Source organism: Eptesicus fuscus, chromosome 3 (assembly GCF_027574615.1).
Source record: "Eptesicus fuscus isolate TK198812 chromosome 3, DD_ASM_mEF_20220401, whole genome shotgun sequence".
NCBI lineage: Eukaryota > Metazoa > Chordata > Mammalia > Chiroptera > Vespertilionidae > Eptesicus > Eptesicus fuscus.
The window spans coordinates 106,456,831-106,467,272 of record NC_072475.1 but is presented as its reverse complement, the minus strand read 5'-3'; positions in this window follow the sequence as shown (position 1 = coordinate 106,467,272).

The following is a 10,442-nucleotide window of genomic DNA, read 5'->3' as shown; positions in this document are numbered from 1 at the left end:
AACTCTTGGCCCAGTGTTCATAATTGTTGAAACTGGGTGATGGGTATATGAGTAGGATTCATTACACTGTTCTTTCTCCTTTCATCTATATTTTTAAATTTTCCATAATAAAAAGTGAAAGCATTTATATTCACCTAACATCAAGCGAAAGTGTAGTCAAAGATGATCTTGAGGTTTCTGGCTGAAGCAAACCAGTAGATGGTGGTGCGGCTCACTGGGTGGATGAAGAGGGGCTGCATTCAGACTCGAATGCCCATGAGCATGGGCTAGCATGGACAGGGTCCTTTTTCACCCCAGTGAAAGTTCTTCAAAGGTCAATAACAGGGATGAAAGAATAAATTTTAATTTCAATAACTTTCGTTTTAATTATTTGGGGGCCTCTGCAGTCAGCTGTGCAATAGTTAGCAACTACAATATTTTAAAATCTCTGCCTTAAACAATGAGCTATGAGAGGGTTTCTGGGTGGTAACTGTCCCCCTCATGATCCTCGATGGCCTCTGGGGCACTGATCTGACTGACCACTAGGAACTGTCCCGCTATCTGGGGAGTCTGCAGAAAATACTGTGCCCCTCCAATGCTTTCTTCACACTTCTCATCCACACTCTCCCCTTCTTCTTTACCATTGTTTTATTTCTACTGGGGAGTAATATATTGACATCATCAAGGCCTTGGTGGGTGTCACAGCTTTATGTTCAACAGCAGGTAGGGTGTCAAGAAAATTCTGGTTCCCTTTTGGCTTCACCACCTTCTGACTGCAAGTTGCTTGACCTTTCTGAATCTCAAATGCTGCCTCTGAAAAATAAGGGTAATAATCGTGGCAACTTCACAGGGCTGATACAAGGATGAATGCACTCAAAGGTTTCAACACAAAAACTGGCACAGTGTGAGTGGTTGATAAACAGGAGCTATTATTATCACCAGCACTGAGTCCTCCTCAGCTCTCCACCTGGAAGATGGGAAAGCTGCTGCAGGAGCAGAGCAGGCTGCCCTCTGCCATGGCCACTGGCTCCCGCCCAGTGGGTGCATGGTCACATGGGCATGCATGAATGACTCCAGGCCGGGGTGTAGGGTGGCACCGGGTTGCAGGGTTGGCAGAGGCTGGGGCTGCACTGTGGGACCCAGGAACCACGTGCAGAGTTAGCAGCTGGCACAGGGGAGGGGCCATGGGAAGTAAGAGAAGGAAATGGGAGATATCTCTGCCTTGGCCCCCCACCGCTGCCACACCAGCTGGCCCTGCCTCAGCCACTGCTGCCCTGGCTTTGTTGGGAAGGATGTCCAGACGTCCAGAAGGCCAATTGGCTGTCTGGTCTAATTACCATATTACCTTTTTATTATTATAAATTTTAATTTTTTTTCTTTTTTGTATTATGTTTTTTACTTTTCTTCTTATATACTCATTCTCTTTCTAAGTCCTCTGTACTGAATTTTGGCTATTTCTCCATTCATTCAATTCCTTGACCTTACCTTCTGGAAATAAGCTCTGCCTCCTCAGATTCATTGGGGTGTTTGTTGTTAGGGTGTTTGTTGTTTGCATTTTTTTGATTAGTTGTTGTTTGTAGTTTGCATTCATCTCTGGGTGTTTATTGTTTGCATTTTTTGGATTAGTTGTTGGTTTTCTTGGAGTTTTCTCCCCACATACATATATTTTCCCCCTTCTTTCTTCTTCTCTTTCTTTTCTCTGTTACATTTTTTCCTTTTCTCAATATCATTTTTGCACTCTTTTTTTTTATCCCCTAATTCTCTCTTCTCTGGTGGTCACCTTTTTTTCAGGTTATTGGTATCATGAATACATTTGTGTTTGGTGCCTTGTGGATTGTGTCTTGTAGTGTTGTATTTTATGCCTTTAAGTCAACACAGGAGAGAGAGCGCTACATAACCAAACACCCGAAGAGGAGCAATCATGGGGAGACAAAGAAACAGCCCGCATACAAAAGAAAAGGAGGCACCACCAGAAAAGGAAGTAAAAGAAATAGAGTCAAGCAATATGTCAGAGAAATGGTCATAAGGACGCTGAAAAGGATGGAAGACAAATTCAACAATATGTGTAAGAAGCAACAATATGTGTAAGAAAAGTAAAAGAAGAACAAAAAAGAAAAATGAAAAATGACATCACTACAATAAAGAACTCAATAGAACTCATCATCAGTAGACTAGAAGAAGTGAGCTAGAAGACAAGGTAGGAAAAAATACCCAAGCAAAGCAGCATCTAGAAAAAAAAAAAACTTAAAAAACAGAAGGAGAGCCTAAGGGAACTTTGCGACAACATGAAATGAAACGACATCCATAATAGGGGTGCCAGAAGGAGAGGAAACTGAGCAAGGAATAGAAAACCTGTTTGAAGAAATAATGACAGAAAACTTCCCTGATATAGGAAAGAAAAAACTCACACAAGTCAAAGAAGCTCAGAGAGTCCAAAACAAGGTGAACCACAAAAGACCAACACCAAGACACATTATAATTAAATTGGCAAACACCAAAAACAAAGTAAGAATCTTAAAGGCTGCCAGAGACAGAAAGTTACCTACAAAGGATCACCCATCAGGCTGTCAACAGATTTCTCAACAGAAACACATCAGGCCTGAAGGGAATGGAATGAAATATACAAAGTCATGCAAAGCAAGGGTCTGAATCCAAGAATACTGTACCCAGCAAGGCTACCAATCAAAAGTGAAAGTGGAATCAGGAGCTTCACAGACAAAAAAGGACTAAGGGAGTTTATTACCACCAAACCAGCAATGCAAGAAATGCTAAAGGGTCTGCTGTAAAAAGAAGAAATAAGAAGAGAAGAAGAAACACAGGCATAAAAAATAAAAATGGCAACAAACAAGTACCTATCAATAATAACTTTAAATGTAAATGAATTAAATGCCCCAGTCAAAAAACACAGGGTAGCTGAGTGGATAAGAAAATATGACCCATATATTTGCTATCTAAAGAAAACCCACCTCAGAACAAAGGACTCACACAGACTGAAAATGAAGGGATGGAAAAAGGTTTTTCAGGCAAATGGAAATGAAAAAAAAAGCTGGTGTAGCAATACCTATATCTGACAAATTAGACCTCAAAGTGAAGGCCATAACAAGAGTTAAGGAAGGCCACTTCATAATACTAAAGGGAGCAATTCTACAAGAAGATATAACTCTGGTAAACATATATGCACCCGGGAGGAGGAAAAAATGGCGACGGAATAGAGTCGGGTTTGGAGTCTGTTCCTGGGGCAGAGAGTCAGAGCAGCAGAGGCTCGCAGAGGGAGTGTATGTGGGCAAGCCAAGGGACAGCTAAACTCCAGGAGAAGGCAGGGGAGTGCTGGGCAGTGTTCCTCTGACCGCGCAGCACCCACAGGGGCTGGGTCCCCTCCTGGAGCTGCGGGCTCGCCGGGCGCCTCGCCATCTTGCAAGGAAAGGAGGATTTTAGGGGAAACCTGACTTTCCGCGACAACTGCAAACACTGAACTGCTGGGAGCACCAGACCACCGGTCCCCTATCAGCGCAAACATTCGGATTCAAAGAAACTCTTCACTGCACCACGGAAAGGTCAGATTTCGCCTGAAATGAGGGGCGGTTTCTAATCCCCGCGGTGGGTGAGGGAAGCGCTGGGTGAGGGAAGCGCGGCAGCCGCAGGACCGGCAGGAGCCGGGAGGTCTGTGCCTAGAAAAATCGGCGGCAGTTGGAACTGCCGTGATCCGTGAATGAGGAGGGGGGTCTTCTGAGCTGCTAACAGAAGTGACCTCTTGAAAGCAACTCATTTTAATCTGACAAGGAGGGTCAGACTAAGAATTTTCAAAGGAGTGCAGGCTCCTTAGCCTGGTGCACAGACCCACGGTCCGCACACTTGGGCTCTTTCCGACTCTGATTGCTAAGCCCAATACAGAGGTAAACCCAGGTGGAAACCCTGAAAGACTGCAGGGGGAAGGTATTTTTTCGGAACCTGGGGACCAGAGCTGCGTGTGACCATCAGAGAGGCAGCTCTGAGGCGCACACCTCCACAAGCTCTGAGGTGCACACCTCCACAAACCGGTAGTGAGTTCCATAGAGGGAAAAAAAAAAAAAGAGCTAGAGAGGCCCGGAAGTCAATTCAGAAACACTGCCACCCAGGGGCTGAAACGCTAATTGTCTCTGGTGTAATAAAAAATAAATACGAGAAATTAAGACACGGCTGGCTTAAAAAAAAGGACTGGCTTCCAACACTGAGGAGCCCTGGAATGAAGCTGAACTGAAATACCGCCCAGACTGGGAAAAAGGCATACCAAACAGAATAATAGAGGAAGTGAATGACAGCCGCTACTGCACATTTTAGTCTTCCTATTTTTTAATTTTCAATTCTTTTTTCAATTTTTTAAATTTTTTATTCTCATATTTTTTATTTTCATTTTTTGCATCTTTTACTTAAGAAACTAATTTTTTTTCTTTTTCCTCACTCGATTTTCACCTTTTTAATTATTACATTTTTATTTTCAATCAGCACTATTATTACTATTATTTTACTTTTTTTTTAATGTCATTTGATTTTCTCTTTCTTTTATTTTTGGATTAGTGTCATACATTCGATTTGCATCTTTCCCTTACAATCGCTTTACCCTATCTCAAAGCTAACATTATGCCATCACTCTCTTCCTAACCTTTCCCCCTTGGTCCCCAGTTTATCTTAACCCTTTCTGGCTTTAGATTTTCCCTGCTTTTTCAGTTTACTCCCTGCTAAAACTTCACCCTACTGCCGAAACCAGTTTGGCTCAGTGGATAGAGTGTCGGCCTGCGGACTCAAGGGTCCCGGGTTCGATTCCGGTCAAGGCATGTACCTTGGTTGCGGGCACATCCCCAGTAGGGGGTGTGCAAGAGGCAGCTGATCGATGTTCCTCTCTCATCGATGTTTCTGGCTCTCTATCCCTCTCTCTTCCTCTCTGTAAAAAATCAATAAAATATATTAAAAATAAATAAATAAATAAAACTTCACCCTACTTATATATCTAATTCCCAACCCCCTGCTCCAAATCCATACAAACCTCTCTCTACGCTACCTTAAAAAAATTTATTTTTCTCTCGGGCCTTTTGTTGGTGTTTGCTTGAATGTTGATTAGATTGAATTTTTATGCTTTTTTATGAGATTGTTTTGACTATTCTTTTTGTTGGTTTGGTTGGTTCTTTTGTTTGCTTTGTTTTTGTTTGTTTTTTACTTTTGCTTTCCCTTGCCTCACTTGATATTAGCTGCTGTTGCAGTTTGTATTAATCTCCAGGCTCGTGTTGCTGGAATTTGCTGGGAATAGTGGTTGTTCTAGTGGAGTTTACTCCCCATATATATAGTTTGTTCCCCTTTTCTCTCTTAGTATCATTCTTGTCTCTCTTACTTTTTTTTTCTTTTCTTTTTCTTTTCTGTTATTTCTTTTTCTTTTCTTTCTTTCTGCTCTTTTCCCAAGTTCAGATTCATACTCTTTGTTTTTTGTTTTTTTTTCGTTGTTGTTCTTTCTTTTTACTCTCCCTCTTCCACTCCTATTCCTTAATTTGTCTTTCTCTGGTGGTTACCTTTATTGGAGGTTATTAATATCGTGAATACAATTCTGTTCAGTGCCTTGTCTGTTGTGCCTGGTTGTGTTGTATTTTATAACTTTAAATCAACGCCAGAGAGAGAAATCTATATAACCAGACATCCTGAGAAGAGAGACCATGAGGAGACAAAGAAACAGCCCCCACAGGAAAGAGAAGCAGGCATCACCAGAAAAGGAAGTAAATGATTTAGAGGCAAACAACCTATCAGAGAAAGAATTCAGAGAAATGGTCATAAAGTGGCTGAAAAGGATGGAAGACAAATTCGACAATATGAGTAAGAACCAAGAAGAAATGAAGAAGAACCAAGAAGAAATGAAAAATGACATCGCTGCTGTAAAGAACTCAATAGAAAGCATCAAGAGTAGACTAGATGAAGCAGAGGACCGCATAAGTGAGCTAGAAGACAAGATGGAAAAAAATACCCAATTACAACAGCTTCTAGAAACAAAAATTAGAAAGATTGAGGAGAGCGTAAGGGAACTTTAGGACAATAAAAAACAAAACAACATCAGGATAATAGGGGTGCCAGAAGGAAAGGAAACTGAGCAAGGAATAGAAAACCTGTTTGAAGAAATAATAACAGAAAACTTCCCTGATATAGGGAAGAAAAAACCCACACAAATCCAAGAAGCTCACAGAGTTCCAAGCAAAATGAACCCCAAAAGACCGATGCCAAGGCACATTATAGTTAAGTTGGCAAACACCAACGACAAAGTAAGAATCTTACAAGCGGCCAGAGAGAGACAGACAGTTACATATAAAGGAACCCCCATCAGACTAGCAACTGATTTCTCAACAGAAACTCATCAGGCCAGAAGGGAATGGAATGAAATATACAAAGTCATGCAAAGGAAGGGTCTAAATCCAAGACTACTGTACCCAGCAAGGCTATCAATCAAAATTGAAGGTGAAATCAGGAGCTTCACAGACAAAAAAGGACTAAGGGAGTTTATCACCACCAAACCAGCAATGAAAGAAATGCTAAAGGGTCTGCTGTAAAAAAAAAAAAGAAAGAAAGAAATAGGAAGCAAAGAAGGTACACAGGGGTATAGAATAAAAATGGCGTCAAATAAGTACCTATCAATAATAACTTTAAATGTAAATGGATTGAATGCCCCAATCAAAAGACACAAGGTAACAGACTGGATAAGAAAACAAAACCCAGATATCTGCTGTCTACAGGAAACCCACCTCAAAAAAAAGGATGCATACAGACTGAGAGTAAAGGGATGGAAAGAGGTTTTCTAGGCAAATGGAAATGAAAAAAAAGCGGGGGTTGCAATACTTATATCTGACAAATTAGATCTCAAAGTGAAGGACATAACAAGAGATAATGAAGGCCACTTCATAATACTAAAGGGAGAAATCCAACAAGAAGAAATAACTCTGGTAAACATATATGCACCCAATACAGGAGCACCAAGATACATTAAAAAACTCCTGGAAGATATCAAAGGAGAGATTGACAGTAATACAATCATAGTAGAAGACTTCAATACCCCACTATCACCATTGGACAAATCCTCTAAACAAAAAATCAGCAAAGAAACATCAAACCTAAATGACTCAGTAGAACAGATGGAATTAATCGACATCTTCAGAACATTTCACCCCAAAGCCACAGAATATACATTCTTCTCAAGTGCACATGGGTCATTTTCAAAGATAGACCATATGTTAGGACATAGGCAAAGTCTCTCCAAATTCAAGAAGATAGAAATCATATCAAGTATCTTCTCAGATCACAGTGGCATAAAACTGGAAATCAACTACAATAAAAACAACCCAAAGAAATCAAACACTTGGAGACTAAGCAGCATGCTATTAAACCATGACTGGGTTACCAAAGACATCAAGGAAGAAATAAAAAACATCATGGCATCAAACGACAATGAAAACACAACAATCCAAAATCTATGGGACACAGCGAAAGCAGTCCTGAGAGGGAAGTTCATAGCTCTACAAGCCTACTGCAAAAAACAAGAAACAATGGTAATAAATTACCTAACCCAACAACTCAAAGAATTAGAGAGAGAGCAACAAGATAAGCCCAGTGTAAGCAGAAGGAAAGAAATAATAAAGATCAGAGCGGAGATAAATGACATAGAGACCAAAGAAACAATACAAAAGATCAACAAAACCAAGAGCTGGTTCTTTGAAAGGATAAACAAGATTGATGGACCTCTAGCCAGGCTCACCAAGAAGCAAAGAGAGAGGACCCAAATAAACAAAATAAGAAATGAAAGAGGTGAAATAACAACAGATCCCGATGAAATACAAAGGATTGTTACAAAATACTACGAACAACTCCACTCCAACAAACTGGACAACCTAGAAGAAATCGACGTATTCCTAGAAAAATACAACCTTCCAAAACTCAATCAGGAAGATTCTAAACAGCTCAACATGCCAGTAACTATGGAAGAAATTGAAGCAGTCATCAAAAAGCTTCCGGCAAACAAAAGCCCGGGGCCAGATGGCTTCACAGGAGAGTTTTATCAAACTTTCAAGGAAGAACTAAAACCTATCCTCCTCAGACTATTCCAAAAAATTCAAGAGGAAGGAACACTTCCAGGCTCCTTCTATGAAGCCAGCATCACCCTAATACCAAAACCAGATAAAGACAACTCAATGAAAGAGAATTACAGGCCAATATCCCTCATGAACATTGATGCCAAAATCCTCAACAAAATTCTACCAAATCGGCTCCAGCAGTACATCAGAAAGATCATACACCATGACCAAGTAGGATTTATCCCAGGAATGCAAGGATGGTACAATATCCGCAAATCAATAAACGTGATACATCACATAAACAAATTGAGAGATAAAAATCACATAGTCATATCAATAGATGCAGAAAAAGCATTTGACAAAATCCAACACCCTTTCTTGATAAAAACTCTCAACAAGGTGGGAATAGAAGGCTCGTACCTCAACATAATAAAAGCTATTTATGATAAACCCACAGCAAACATCATACTCAATGGGCAAAAACTAAAACCATTTCCCCTAAGAACAGGAACAAGACAGGGATGCCCACTCTCACCACTCCTGTTTGACATAGTACTGGAAGTATTAGCTATCGCAATTAGGCAAGAAGAAGAAATAAGAGGCATCCAAATTGGAAAAGAAGAAGTGAAGCTGTCCTTATTTGCAGATGACATGATATTGTACATAAAAAACCCAAAAGATTCCATCAAAAAACTAATAGACTTAATAAGTGAATTCGGCAATGTAGCGGGATACAAAATTAACGCCAAGAAATCTATGGCTTTTCTATACACCAATAATGAACTTACAGAAAGAGAGACTAAAAAAGCAATCCCATTTACCATCGCACCAAAAAAATGAAGATACCTAGGAATAAACTTAACTAAGGAGGTAAAAGACCTATATGCAGAAAACTACAGGACACTGAAAAAAGAGATAGAGGAAGACGTAAACAGATGGAAGAACATACCATGTTCCTGGATTGGTAGAATCAACATCATTAAAATGTCCATACTACCCAAAGCAATCTACAGATTCAATGCACTCCCCATCAAAATATCAACAGCATATTTCACAGACCTAGAAAGAACTCTCCAAAAATTCATGTGGAATAAAAAAAGACCCCGACTAGCCTCAGCAATCCTCAGAAAGAAGAATAAAGTAGGTGGGATCTCAATACCAGATTTCAAGCTGTATTACAAAGCCACTGTTCTCAAAACAGCCTGGTACTGGCACAAGAACAGACATATTGATCAATGGAACAGAATAGAGAACCCAGATATCGACCCAAACCACTATGCTCAGTTGATATTTGACAAAGGAGGCAAGAACATACAATGGAGTCAAGACAGTCTCTTCAATAAATGGTGTTGGGAAAACTGGACAGATACATGCAAAAAAATGAAACTAGATCACCAACTTACACCATACACAAAAATAAACTCAAAATGGATACAGGACTTAAACATAAGATGGGAAACCATAAAAATACTAGAGGAATCCGCAGGCAACAAAATATCAGACATATGCCACAAGAACTTCTTCACTGACACTGCCCCTAGGGCAATGGAAGCTAAAGAGAAAATTAACAAATGGGACTACATCAAAATAAAAAGCTTTTTTACAGCAAAAGAAACCATCAACAAAACAACAAGAAAGCCCACTGCATGGGAAAACATATTTGCAAATGCTATCACTGATAAAGGTTTAATCTCCAACATCTACAGGCAGCTTATGCAACTTAATAAGAGGAAGATAAATGATCCAATAAAAAAATGGGCAACAGACCTAAACAGAATATTTTCAAAAGAAGACAGAAGAAAGGCCAAGAGACACATGAAAACATGTTCAAAGTCACTTATTATCCGAGAGATGCAAATCAAAACAACAATGAGGTACCATCTCACACCTGTCAGAATGGCTATCATCAACAAATCAACAAACAACAAGTGTTGGCGAGGATGCGGAGAAAAAGGAACCCTCGTGCACTGCTGGTGGGAATGCAGACTGGTGCAGCCACTGTGGAGAACAGTATGGAGTTTCCTCAAAAAACTGAAAATGGAACTCCCATTTGACCCAGTAATCCCACTCCTGGGAATATATCCGAAGAAACTAGAAACACCAATCAGAAAGGATATATGCACCACTATGTTCATAGCAGCACAATTTACAATAGCTAAGATTTGGAAACAGCCTAGGTGCCCATCAGCAGATGACTGGATCGGAAAACTGTGGTACATCTACACAATGGAATACTATGCTGCCATAAAAAAGAAGGAATTCTCATCATTTGCAACAACCTGGATGGAATTGGAGAACATTATGCTAAGTGAAATAAGCCAGTCAATGAAAGAACAATACCACATGATCTCACTCATTTAGGGATAGTAAAGAACATTATAAAGTGGT